Genomic DNA, 14,862 nt, shown 5'->3' on the forward strand with positions numbered 1-14,862 from the left:
CTCTCCCCGTTGTTTCAACAAGAACAGGTGTTCGGCCGATAAGGGAGTAGAACTACTTTGAATCGCTTCCCCCAGACCTTCTTCACTTACAAGAGTACAGGAAATGATAAAAATAAATTCTGCTGTGTATTTTTCAACCAGCCTACACCTTCCCAGTTCGTCTGCAAACGTTCACAGCTTCTCCAATCACTTTTCTTCTTAACTAATATATGGACTTTAGCCACGAACATGTATTGAATTATTGTCGGTCAATCTGGCGCGAATTTCTAATGACGACGGGCACGAGCTCCCGCGGCTTCAAGTTCCAGATCGACACTCCAAAATCTACGGTGGGGGGTTTCTTTTATAATTTCCAGAAGGACGCTATCCCCTCTATGAGGCTTGGTTGTGAAATCTGCCAAATTTGCTTCTAATAGACCAATTTTGATAAGATTTGTCCCAGAACTCCGGACAGACTTGCACTTATGTTCGATGTTAATTTTATAATTTTCCTACACTCACAACACGAGAAATAAATTGTTTCTGCCCGTGCGTTTCGCGCGTTTTCTTCTGCCCACGACCTTGGCACGTGTAACTAGCTCGCCGTTCTCACGCTAACACACACTTAGGCTTAACTGCATCTAAAATTGTCCCTGGTGTCACTACCTTCACAGAGGGTGTATGAATAATTTTGCTTATTTATTTCTTCCTTTACTATCTTGTCAAAATCCCTCGTTGTGCAGAATTCATTAATTTAGAAAATTGTCGGGCACTCGAGTTCCACCGAGGTGTCCCGGCAATCCACGAGCTCGCCTTGCGGGAACCTTCCCACGCAACATCGGGCTCTTGGGAGCGCAAAATGGCTGCCCTCAAACATACAGTAGTTTCTGAATACCAAATAAATATTTGGGAAAAATAAAAATTTTTCTCACCGTAGAATTATGGGTTCAGTGTAGGAAAATCCGGGAAGAGATCACTTGGTGATGTAAGGAAGGTAGCAGGAAGACAGTGGTAGGTGGCTCAAGATGGAAGAGACCGGATAAATAATGGAAATGGCGTACAGTACGCAGTGGATGGTTGAAGAATTAGAAGAATTAGAACAAGAAAATACCATCAAAGGGAAAATTCACTTGTGCCATCTCAAATTTATGACAAGTTAACATACCAGGTCGTTGAGGCATTTTTTATTACCTCTCTACTCTTGCGTCATTACTGTCACTTCATGTCAAGACCACATACATTTCATGTATGTGTTTACACTCTCCCCCCGCCCAATCTGTTCTCTTTTATTCAGGTATCTGTCCTGTAATTATTTTAAGTAGTGGGATTTTATCAGGTTAATGAAGGAGGTAAGAGAAGCTGAGGGAGATGGCGGCGACTGCGGTTGGACATTGTAAATGTAAATGATTTTACTGTAAAGGATGCTGATTTTAGTCCTTAACTAGAGTGTATATTTTATTACTGAACAGTTTTAACATATCTTCAGTAACAGGATAGTTATAGCAGCGGGTTTTGTGTTACGCATATCCAGCTTGACTCGTACTAGTGCAGCACCCATGCCGAAATGTGACTTAACTTATTCTCTTCATTTTTCTATCCGCCGTCGTTGAAAATATTCTGTCCATACTGTAATATAGTAAGTAATTTGTATTATAATGCGTTTCCTTATAAAGCTGTACAAGTAATAGACGTAAATGAGTTTATCTTTTAAGAACAATGAATTAAACTTAAATAAGAAAACAAAGTACTGTTCAAGTCCCAAGTTTCCCAATCATTCTCCATAAAAATATTTCGCTTTGAAACCTCCCTACCGGGCGAGTTGGCCGTGCGCATAGAGGCGCGCGGCTGTGAGCTTGCATCCGGGAGATAGTAGGTTCGAATCCCACTATCGGCAGCCCTGAAAATGGTTTTCCGTGGTTTCCCATTTTCACACCAGGCAAATGCTGGAGCTGTACCTTAATTAAGGCCACGGCCGCTTCCTTCCAACTCCTAGGCCTTTCCTATCCCATCGTCGCCATAAGACCTTTCTGTGTCGGTGCGACGTAAAGCCCATAGCAAAAAAAAACCTCCCTACGCCGAGGCTGAAATTCCTCAACTAGGCAACATTGAGTGAGGTTTTTTTTTTTGCTAGGGGGCTTTACGTCGCACCGACACAGATAGGTCTTATGGCGACGATGGGATAGGAAAGGCCTAGGAGTTGGAAGGAAGCGGCCGTGGCCTTAATTAAGGTACAGCCCCAGCATTTGCCTGGTGTGAAAATGGGAAACCACTGAAAACCATCTTCAGGGCTGCCGATAGTGGGATTCGAACCTACTATCTCCCGGATGCAAGCTCACAGCCGCGCGCCTCTACGCGCACGGCCAACTCGCCCGGTTTGAGTGAGTTTGAGTCTACCTCTGCTTGGAGTAGCTTGATCTTGCACAGCGTTACCAATAAGAAGTAATTAATTCCCACTAAATCGGCGCGTGTCAAGAATGTAATAAAACCTTTTCGCGAATTGTTGATCTTGAGACACAATTGCATCCACTCGGACGTGAGACTACGAACGTGTACAACATGAACTTCATTTTATTTATTTATTTATTTATTGATATCAACGCTCAAAATCTAACCACCAAAAAGATCAAGGCAGATGCTGTACTTGATGGCCGCGGCCTGCTATAGTTGTCCCTTTTACCCAAGAGGTGAATAAGGTACGTCATAGCTGTGACAACCGATTTTTGCTACAAAGCCTAGCGTAAACTGCTAACATGGATTTGATCAATTTGAACGTCCTTCTTTTACGTCTCTTCACTTGACCATGAAATTACAATATACGCTTCGATGCAGCTAATTGTTTGAACTGATTTCTGCCACTGCATCATAATGATTCAGAACATCACATTAAATATCTAGTTTCACTTGTATGTTGACAGAAGCGTCAAGTTTTATAACTAACACTTTATAGCTGGTAGAAATAATTCTTCATTCAAATAGCAGACTTCAAGTAGTGCTAATAGTCTAATGTTATTCCTCAGCGAGTTTTGGACAGCGAAAGATGTGAAAGTTTCTCAGCACTTCGTGTTGTGGAAAATCATTGCTGTAGTTGGTGTTTCAAAGAACAAGAACTATAGTAATACTCATAATCTGTCTGCTCTGAAAGTTTTTCAATAATAATAATAATAATAATAATAATAATAATAATAATAATAATAATAATAATAATAATAATAATAATAATAAATTAATAATTTACTATTAATAATTAATTATTTAATTAATTATTTATTAATTATTTATTTTACTTTATTTTTATTTTATTTATTATTATTATTATTATTATTAATTTATGATTTTTATTTTATTTATTTTTTATTTATTTAATTTATTATTATGTATTTATTTAATTATTATTATTATTATTATTATTATTATTATTATTATTATTATTATTATTAATTTGCTGGCACGTTGAGGAACTCTATTTGGAGTCCAAATACTATTAAAATCTGTGGCAACTAAACGGGACGTTGAAGACCTGTTACAATATATTAAGAGTTTACTAAAACCAGCTTTGGCAAATCCGGCCGTGCGTTCTACTGGACCGAATTGCTTTATTTCTATTTTATTTTCTCCGGAATTACCCGTCGGTGAATCATGAGACCCCAGAACCTTTTTGTAAACCACGTTTGTGGCATTGCCTTTTGGGACTAAGATGACCAGGCTACTGGGAGAGCTAAATCTGGAACATGCGGCATGGAACTCTACATGAGAGAAACAGTCCTCTTTTAAGTCGAAGAAAAAGGGTTTCTTTATTTCTAAAGGAGATTTCAAATACCAATTTTCACGTCTGTAAAATGTTAAGTTTATGAGATATACTGTAGATATACTCATTTTAAAAACTGCCCCACTCCTTGGCTGGGTATTCAGCGTCAAGGACTTCGGTTCACAGGGTCCCGGGTTCGATTCCCGGCCGGGTCGGGGATTTTAATCGCGTCCGATTAATTCTTCTGGTTCGACGACTGGGTGTTTGTGTTTGTCCTAACACTTTCATCTTTATACTTAGACAACACACTACACTACCAATCACTACAGAAAAACACGATAGTGATTACAGTACATCCCTCCATATAGGGTTGGCATCAGGAAGAGCATCCGGCTGTAAAACGGAGTCAAATCCACATGTGCGACGCAGTTCACACCCGCGAGCCTTTTTGGAAAAAGCGGAGGGAGAATGATTATTATTACTACTATTATTATTATCATCATCATTTATTACGGTTTATGAGCATTTGAGGCGAACAGTTTACTTGAATCGTCCTGTATATAACGAACTATTTGTAGTAGCGTAAGGGATAGCTACCTCGAGGCTCACATTGTTTATATGTCAACCTTAGATCCGTCCTACGTGAAGTGCAGTATGTCTTGGGCACTCGATAATGAAGGTTTAAGCTTGAATGAAAGCATACTGTTGGCTGCTCTCCGTAATTCAATCACTTCGCTATGACAGGAAGTAGACGAGATTCCGCGCTGAGGTCTGTCACAAATAATTCACCATCAGAATTCAATTGGAAACATTGACAGGCGTGTGTGTGCGGGAGATAGATGGCAGACAGTTGTAATTATTTTGGCTGTTTCCCTCTGTGGCTCTACTTGCTTGTATAAAAGCTTTCAAACTATTTCATTAATACTGAAGTTCACAGCGGTGGGTGAGCAGCTATTCGGGTTTTCGTCGTCGAAGAGCAACCACTCGCTCTTCCACTTGAATGTGGAATGCAGGTGACTAGCTATCATAGAACGGTTTGACAAAAATGTCCTTAAATTGTATAATACTAGTACATAAGCCTGTCTTCGACAGTAGAAATTACTATCATTAAAGTAATTAGAAATTTTAAATGTACTATTAATATATCTTATGAATAAAAGTTAAACTTTCCAGGTTTATACGGCATTCGAATGGAATCAAAACAGGTACTACAATATTTCCTAACAAACAATATTGAGTACAGTTGTAGTTCAAAACGAATCACCATCAAGAGCGTCATATACCCTCCCTCCATATGAGTACTGCGAAGAGGTTTAGAATTTAATCCAGGCTTTTGGCACGCATTCTGGTGATTAGAAATTGTATCACCCCTCCACCCCTGACGGCCAACATTCTGATGGTAAAACCTTTTCAACGAACGGGACTTGAATCGGTTAACCATGGTTTCAGACCTTATCGATCTATCTATGAATGTTTTCATTCCCCACCCTTAAGGGGTGGGGCGGGCCACGTAGAGGGTTACGCCTTCTCTCTGGCCAAACCATATCGACTCGACGCGTTAACGACTATGGCCACCAGGCGGCCTGCTCTGTCTCGTGTTTATCGACAGAGATAAACCCCAGCACAGAAAAAAAAATCTTCCATTTCACTGAAAGATAGTACTTTCTACTGAATAGTTCAAGTATGATGGTCATCATTGCATTGTTCTTGTAACCCATAACTGGTACCAGATTAAGTGTCCGACTCGTTGGCTGAATGGACAGCGTACTGGTCTTCGGTTCAGAGGGTCCCGGGTTCGATTCCCGGCCGGGTGGGGGATTTTAACCTTCATTGGTCAATTCCAATGGCCCTGGGGCTGGGTGTTTGTGCTGTCCCCAACATCCCTGCAACTCACACGCCACACATAACACTATCCTCTACCACAATAACACGCAGTTACCTACACATGGCAGATGACGCTTACCCTCATCGGAGGGTGTGCCTTACAAGGGCTGCACTCGGCTAGAAATAGCCACACGAAGTTATTATTATACCAGATTAAGTCGCTCAAATATATCTGTGGAAGGCAACAGAAGCCAGGTCTTACTCAGTACCATATCATGCCGACATATATAGCTGTGTACCTACGCCATCGTGGCGAATATGCAACAGCGACTTCACTGATAGAAACGTATTTTTCTTTTAAAAATTTACAAAAATCCTTGTCGTGAGAGGTTTGTGGTATTTTTCATGTAAATATGACATAACAATTACTAATTGTACCAATTTCAGCTGTTGAAACCTTTTTCGTTATCTCAATATCGCTGTGAATGACAGAGAGAATTAGGGATTTTATATGTATAGATTTCGGTGCAGTCGGATACAAAGCGGAAACCTTACACTCTTACATTGTAATGCTAGGGATTATGATGGGTGGTACGCTGCTGCCGAGGGTTGCCAAAAAAGGGACGCAATATAACGGCATTTTTTCAAGAAAACACTGAGATATAATTTACTGTACTAGGTATAATTACATTGTAGGCACAAACTTTATTACGGGATTTTACTGTTTCATTTCCTACATAAAAAGTTTTAAACCTGTATTTTTAGTTCTTTTAAATAATGTTGAATCTCCCTTAATTGCACGTTATAACAACACTGGTATGGACTCTGTTACTCTCACCCCACCACAGCACAACACAAATTGCCACCTTTAACAATTTACTACAAGGTTCTGAAAATGAAAGAATTTAGAGTTTCGTTAATTGTGGCTTTAACATAAACTACGAGTAGATGCCTCTGTGTCTTGCTCCTGCGAGTCCCGCGCTTGGGCTCGACGCTGGCGGTTCGCTCGCCGACTACACGTTTCGGTCATAATGCAGAATCGCTAGATGAAGAAAAATGAACTGAAATGTGGGATCGGTAAATACTACTCTAAATATATCGTTTTAACAATGGAAGAAGTTACTTGTTTAAATATGGGAGAAAGGACGTCCCGTATGCTGTTAAAACGGGACAGTACTTAGACCTTCAAGTACGGGAAATTCCATATAATACGGGACACCTTGCAACCCTACTGCTACCCCTTTTGTATGTCTTTTTATCGGAGCCCACTGGCTACCTTTTCTGCAAATATAACCATCATTTTACCAAAAAAATCAAGGCGTTTGTAAGCGAATCTGCTAATTTGATCAAGTGGGATTTAAAGGTCTTCCTAGAACAAGCTATGTGGCCAGATATACAGGCACGCATTTAAGTTATTCTTTTGGAAGATTGCAGGGCAACCAATAGAGACGAGGAACTAGAAAATTCTACAGTTCTTGAAGCCATGAATTCATCAAGAAGCTAATTTCAGCAAATTTACAGGCATTGTACAGCCTGCCAACGTTTACTTCTTCCGTACAAAATTATTGTGAAATTTATCAGAAATGCAGTTGAATCGATTAGAGAACATGCATGTCCAGTACTAGCTTACTAGTTTTGAGAAAAGTGGGAAAATTTCCTACAGCTTCTAATGTTTGGAATTTGTGTCTGGTTTTTATACCAATTATTTATCAGATATGTTGTAATAATTCTGATCATTTAAAAAATGCATAAGTTTTCAAAAAAGAGTGATATGGGGACTGAAAGTTACTGGATATGCGTGACTTCTTAAATAAATAAACTCTTGCTAGCAAAAACATAACAAAATGAGGTTATTTAATGCTTACCAACATTTAATTATACTTTAATTATGTAATTAAGTTTAATATTTAAATTTCCCTTCATACAACAACATGAAATTCAAAATTCAGATCATTTTCCAACATTGTTTGTCCTAACAATATATCACTTATTACAGTAACTCAGGGATATCCTCACTGTTAACAATAACGCCAAGAGAATGTCTTGTCATACCTGTTATTCAAGTTCCTCAGATATGGCCTGCCTATTAACACTAGGCCAGGAGAACATTTTCAACGTCCCAGTAAAACCATTATAATGAGGTGGATATGTATGCTTTCTCTCTGAAAGTTGGGAATACATGGACATGTGTGGTTCCTCGAACAGCCGATTCAATTATGGTATCTGCTGGGAATGACATTAACGTATGGCACAGAGACCATATATTAAGCTTTCAACCGTTTGTCCTTTTTCAATGCGACCACACCAAAGACCTACAGTTTCAAACGCTCATGGTGTACTGCTTCTAAGGAGGATTTTTTTTTTTTTTTTGCTATTTGCTTTACGTCGCACCGACACAGATAGGTCTTATGGCGACGATGGGACAGGAAAGGATTAGGAATGGGAAGGAAGCGGTCATGGCCTTATTTGAGGTACAGCCCCAGCACTTGCCTAGTGTGAAAATGAGAAACCACGGGAGAACATCTTCAGGGCTGCCGACAGTGGGGTTTGAATACACTATCTCCCGGATGCAAGCTCACAGCCGCGCAACTGTGAGCTCACGTTCGGAAGATAGTCGGTTCGAACCCCACTGTTGGCAGCCCTAGTTTCCCGTGGTTTTCCATATTTCACCAGGCAAATGCTGAGGCTGTGCCTCAATTAAGGCCACGACCCTTTCCTTCCCATTCCTAGGCCTTCCCTATAATTGTAAAAAAAATAAAAAATTAAATGTTGGGATTACTATTCTGTAACGATAAACAAAACTTCAACATTCTTCAAGGAATGGTTGTTATATGGACACTCTACTACTATGAATCTACTGATAGCAATGGAAATGTGGATCCACTCAGATTTCCGGAGTTAACCAGGCTACAAGTAATGAGGCTTGCGAGTAGCAGCTTAGAACAGAAAACTTCTAAATACGCGTAGTGGTCTGCCAGAATATATATATTCTGGGTCATTTGATAATGTTATCAACTGGTACGTGTTATCGGTCATCGATCAGCTTTGCAGTCATGGACATAATCTCGCTGGCGATTGTAACGATTATCTTCCAAGTGATTCAGTGTTGACTATTACAGCTTCTTAGACGGCTCTTCTCCTCATGACTCCATTTATTGGGGCCGGCAAGTGATTTTTTTTTTTTGCTAGTGGCTTTATGTCGCACCGCCACAGATAGGTCTTATGACGACAATGGGATAGGAAAGGCCTAGGAGTTGGAAGGAAGCGGCCGTGGCCTTAATTAAGGTACAGCTCCAGCATTTGCCTGATGTGAAAATGGGAAACCACTGAAAACCATCTTCAGGCCTGCCGACAGTGGGATTCGAACCCACGATCTCCCGAATGCAAGCTCACAGCCGCGCGCCCCTAACCGCACGCCCAACTCGCCCGGTGATGAGGTTTTACGGCCCGACTGTCTTCCAGACACCTACCCTATACGGAGGGATGTATTCTCTACTGCATCTTTCTGTGGTAGTGTGATGTGTTGCACTGTATATAGATGCATAGGTGCATAATAAGATGAAAACGAACGCCCAGTCCCCAAGCCTGAGGAATTAACCGCATTCAGCTAAAGTTCCCGGCTCGGCCCAAAGCCTTCTATACTGACGGCCAGTATATTGATCATTCAGAATAGGAGTCTGCCGGTTCTTAGATGGCTAAAAAGACTAATACCCGGGTGCGTCAAACTCGGTTACGACTTAACCGTGGTAAAATGGATAGCTTACCATAGTTAATTTGAATTTTTGTTGCATCAAGCCCGGTTTTGAAATATGTGACGTTTTATTGCGGTTAAAATTTAAGCGGTCATGAGCGAGCGGTTAAGCAGCTTTAAGGCCTACGTACGCTACGTAACCTCACGAGTAAGTTTTATACTACGTGCATCAAAAGTGTCGTGATCCGATTTAAAAGTTTACTGGTCGTGAGTGAGCGGTATAACCTCACATTGGTGCATCGAAAGTGCCGTGATGTTATCGTTAAAATGGATTTGGCACCACATATTTTATATCTACAGTATCTTGAGGATGATGAACAGAGAGAAAGAGACTGTGGCGTCCTTGTGAGAATATTAGGTGACCAACTCGAGTTCCGAACTCATACAAATAATCCTTTTTCGCCAAGAAGATATCTTTTTTTTTTTGCTAAGGGCTTTACGTCGCACCGATACAGATAGGTTTTATGGCGACGATGGGATAGGAAAGGCCTAGGATTGGAAGGAAGCGGCCGTGGCCTTAATTAAGGTACAGCCCCAGCATTTGCCTGGTGTGAAAATGGGAAACCACGGAAAACCATTTTCAGGGCTGCCGATGGTGGGATTCGAACCTACTATCTCCCGGATGCAAGCTCACAGCCGCGCGCCTCTACGCGCACGGCCAACTCGCCCGGTAGAAGATATCTTAAGTCAGTGAACATTTCAGTTCAAATTCACTAAAATTTGGCGCTCTCATTCGCTCTTCCTTTTCTATATCGGTTGATACTTATAACGTAATCTAAATTAACATAACGAAACGTAACGAAACAAAATTAATTAATCTTAGAAATAAAGGGCTGTATTAGGAGATATTATAAAATAACTACTGGAACTGACAAGGAGAAAAATTATTATAAAACTTTTTAATACAAGTCCAAAATAATAGTTGTCCTAGAAATAAAGCGACAGCTGACGATTCCAGACACAGCGTTAAAACTGGGATAAATTAAAGCAAGTGACTGTCGAACTTATCACTGCCTTCTGAATACTACTTTAAATTTCTTCCGAAGTGAGGAAAACGAGCGTCAAGAAACTGTGCTTTCGAAACCAAGGATTAGCAATGGTGTAACAGTTTAAGAACAATACATCGGTAAGAATTTTACTTTGGGTTCGTAACGCCTGATATTTACGGTGAATGGTGCACCTGGGTATAATTCTAGAAGCATAAGCTCTACCGTAACGATGACACATCAGATCTATTAAAGCTCTTTTTTCTACAAGAGTCTGGTGGTGAAAAGTAAAAGTGATTATTCCGTAATAATTTCTCCTACTTTTCACTTTTGAGACGTTCAGCAGAGACTGTCACACTTAGGTTAGAAAGCCGTGACCATCGGGGACAAACACCTGTTAGCTCGGTGTGATTAGCTCCCTGCTAAAGAACGCCGATGGCGCTCATTACAACCGGCGTCCTGGCGCTTCATTCTCATTATCTGCCGCCACGGGCTAAGACAAGGCGCAGATCTCGAGACGATTTCATTTACATAGCGATCTCCAAAAACACGCAGTGATAATGGTATTGCTATCATTATTTCAAACCAGGACGTCTATATTATCTGCATATCTATTCTTGATCTGTCACCAGCGATGTTAAGGGTAAAGCTTTCCAGACTCCTGTCAATGTTAATGTATGTCTTATGACGAGGAGTAAACGTCAGTGTAGCTTGAGAACTTAGTCTCAGTTCATCTCTACACGCATTTACATTCTACGTCCCAAACAATATATTGTACTTTGTTTTCTCCTTAGTAAGGATATGCACGAGGAGGTACCCTAGATTCCATGACTTAGTTAAAGACTAGGAAATACCTCAAAAGTGTTTAATTATTAAATATAAGTCAAAGACGGATTTAAGGGATATATATAAGTATATTATATATTAATCATTTTTCGTAACATTTTATAGGTTGGAATATTCTTCTTTCTAGCCTTCTCCCAATTATTTGTGGTTGGAACTACTGTAAATGTGAATTAAACACGGTTTCATGGTCAGATGTCTTTTCTGATACCAACTCTGTGTTGAAGGATATATTGCTGAGGTGTATTTCTATGAGGATATGTATTAAGATGAACACAAACACACAAAGTAATTAACCACATAAGGTTAAAATTTCTGGCCTGGACAGAAATCGAACCCAGACCTCCAGGGGTGGCAGTTAATCACACTAACCACTACACCACAGAGGTGGACACATTAAATTTCTAAAGGACCATATCTGCCCATTAATATAACGCTTAATTTCTTACTTTATTCCTGCCGTTTCTTTGCTTGATCCTGTGTAGTTAATCCATGTAACTTCTACCTGATAATGTGTGTAGTTCGGTGCCTGTATTGCTACAACACTCCGTACGCTTCCTGCGTAAAACATAAACAAGTCAATACAACAGACGCTGTACCTTGCTTTTATAATGGAGCAGTTAAGTACACGTCGTCAAAGGGTCAGCTGATTGCAGCAGGAACACCATCTACTGGAGATGAGTAGCAGCACAATTCTACTAACAACAATGGTGAGTGAATGTAATTGTTAATAAGTTGGAATAATTTATACCGTCAAACTTTCTCTTCCGGCGCGGTGATATTAAGGCATCCGAGGTAAAGGGAGATTTCATTTCCTCTTCCTTACACAACTTTCGGCAATAATATTTTGCACACCTTTTATAATGTGAAGTTTTTCGATACAGCTATTATTAGCGGAGGCATTTGCCATTTCCTGTTTCTGTCCTAATATAACTAAATCACTGTGTACTAATCAAATAACATATCGGGTGTATCAGTCGCTCCACTTTTTTCGGATTTATGCAACCCGCAATGTATTGCCTAACAAAAACATCTCCCTTGCCACCCTATAATAAATTATTAGGTAGGAACAGGGCGTGAAGTACATGTTCTAGTTGCTGTCAAACCAGCAACAAGGAGATAATAAATGAATGATTGCTTAGAACCGATCTACGCGTATAAAAGGAACTCTCATTTTTGAAAAGACACAAGGTGACAGCGATATGTTTCAGTATTGGTACAACTATAACACACTTCTCCGTGGCCGCAGCGTTTCACAGCCAACGTTCAGAGGTTCAAACTCGATGCTGGCAGAAAATTTTATGCATTTATTTCAATCCCATGCGAAGACCAATACTATAGTAATTATGAAAACATATCACATTCGACGTGCTCTTTTGTGATGTTTGCATGGTTAGACAGACCTTAGAAGGGCAGTGTGTAGTGGAAGCACCTTTTACAGCCGGAGGCGTGATGGAATTATGGATCAGTATCCGATTTCTTGAGCCACAGTGAACTGATCAATGAAGCAAGCCCCGAAAACGGCTGGAACGCGGGATCTCAATTGCGTTATGGACATGATCTTCGTTATCACCAGACGTAACTGTCCCTTCCAACGGACGCATTTTTCAACCCTCCGAAACTTATCTGAAGAGACGTCCAGGAATATGCGTCGAGCTTCCTATGCATTATATCATACACTGCTGTTTGTAGAAAGTGAAACACCAAGACCGAGAGCTGTGATCACAATGAAATGTATTCCACATATTAGGGACATGACAAGACACAAATGATTACAATTACAGAACTGTACATGCACGGTGACCGTGGAAATTCAGTACGGCGTAGCGCCACCACGCGCTGCAATCAGAGCCGCTAGACGTCGTGGCATGGAATCAAAGAGCGCCTGAATATGTTGCTGGGGAATACTCTGCCACGCGGTTTGTAGGCGCGTCCATAAATCATCAACAATGGCTGAAGGAGGACCTGAACGAACAAGGTGCCGACCGACCATATCCCAGACATGTTCAGTGGGTGACATATCCGGCGAACGGGCAGGCCAGGGAAGCAGTGGTATCCGTCGTTCTTCGAAGAAGGCTTGCACATTCCTCGCCACATGCGGCCCGGTATTGTCCTGCTGGAATATGGCGCCTGAAACGGCCTGCAGGAGGGGCAGTGCCTCGGGCTGTAAAACCTACCTGATGATGCGGTAGTTTTTCAGATTGCCCTCAAGACGTAGGAGGCGAGATCGCATGTTATAGGCAATTGCGCCCAAAACCATTACACTTGACATTTGTCCGCTATGCCGCTCAACAATAGAGTCTGCCCGATGGCGTTCACCACGGCACGTCTAACGTGTATGCGGCCATAACTGTAGGACAAGTTGAAGCGGGACTCGTCCGAAAACACTACATTTTGGCACTCAGCACGCCAGTGTCGGTGTTCAGGTGCCCATTGCAGTCTACGGCATTGGTGGTTGCTGGTCAATGGAAGCCGACGCAATGGCATGCGTGCCAACAGTCCGGCCCTCAGAAGACGGCGTCGAACCGTCGATGCAGACATCCCCACACCCGTTGTAGTGTTTCAACGTCGAGCCAACACCGTGGACGAAAATGTTCTGTCCGTTACGGCCAAGCGGACAAGATGGCGGTCATCTCGCGGTGTGGTCACATTGTGTCGTCCAGTACCCTGTCGGCGCTGTGTAAGGCTCTCTTCTCTCCATTGGTTCCACACACGCCTCACTGTTGAAGCATCGTACCCTGTACGAGCCGCAATGTCACGGAACGACAGACCCATCTCCCGGAGCCCTATCATTCTGTCCCGTTCGAACGCACTCACATGCTGATATTACCTCCTGTGATGTCGGCAAGGCACAGTGGCACTGAGGTACATGTTTCCACTTCGTATGACGGCTCCGCACTGACTGAGCGTCGCGTAACACTGCCCTGGCCGGTCACACACAGAAGGGCACTGCTGGGCTTACGTGCACGCCATCTCTCTGGAATTTAAGACACTTATTATGGTTCCACTGTTCTACACGTCCTCTGATTTTGGCGTGTTTCAGACCAGTGCTTCTGAGAGTTTCACTTTCTACAAACAACAGTGTACTTTTCCGCGGAGTAATATCTTCTCCACGAAATAATCACTTGAATACGTAGTAGCTACCTATACAAGAAGTAAAACTCGATTGTGCAGACTGGTTTGTCTTGCTGTAAATACTAGTATGTGTTGAATAATCACGGCTCTATTTAACCTCATGGCGTTCGCGCTTATAAGATCCCCTGAAGCGCTTGCACTGTGGCAACTGGACCTCACAAGAAAGGTTGGATTTTTTCCGTGTTAAAATGTTTTATTACAGTGTAAAGTGGGTAAATAAAAAAAGCACATATTAGGCAGATATGAAATTACGTTTAATTAATTTCTGAATTAGAAATAGTAAAATAAAAAAGAACAATAGAACCAGAATTAGTAATTCAAACAAGAACAATATAAACCTGACTCGGCTTCACAAGGAACCCGTTGAAATATTAACAATTCGCAACAAAGTAACATCAACACTGCAATGAAACGCCTCATTCCTGAATAAACAATGGAAAAGTACAATATCATAGAAGAAACAAGAACTAACATTCTCCCTCTGCAGGTAATTCGGTGCTGGCTGTTGTTCTTGCACACGTGTTTTAGGCATGTACCCCACGTGGCAGCAGTCATCTCTTTTTTGGCTTCCACATAGGTAACACAATGTTTTGATATTC

This window comes from Anabrus simplex, chromosome 1, assembly GCF_040414725.1.
Source record: "Anabrus simplex isolate iqAnaSimp1 chromosome 1, ASM4041472v1, whole genome shotgun sequence".
Lineage (NCBI taxonomy): Eukaryota > Metazoa > Arthropoda > Insecta > Orthoptera > Tettigoniidae > Anabrus > Anabrus simplex.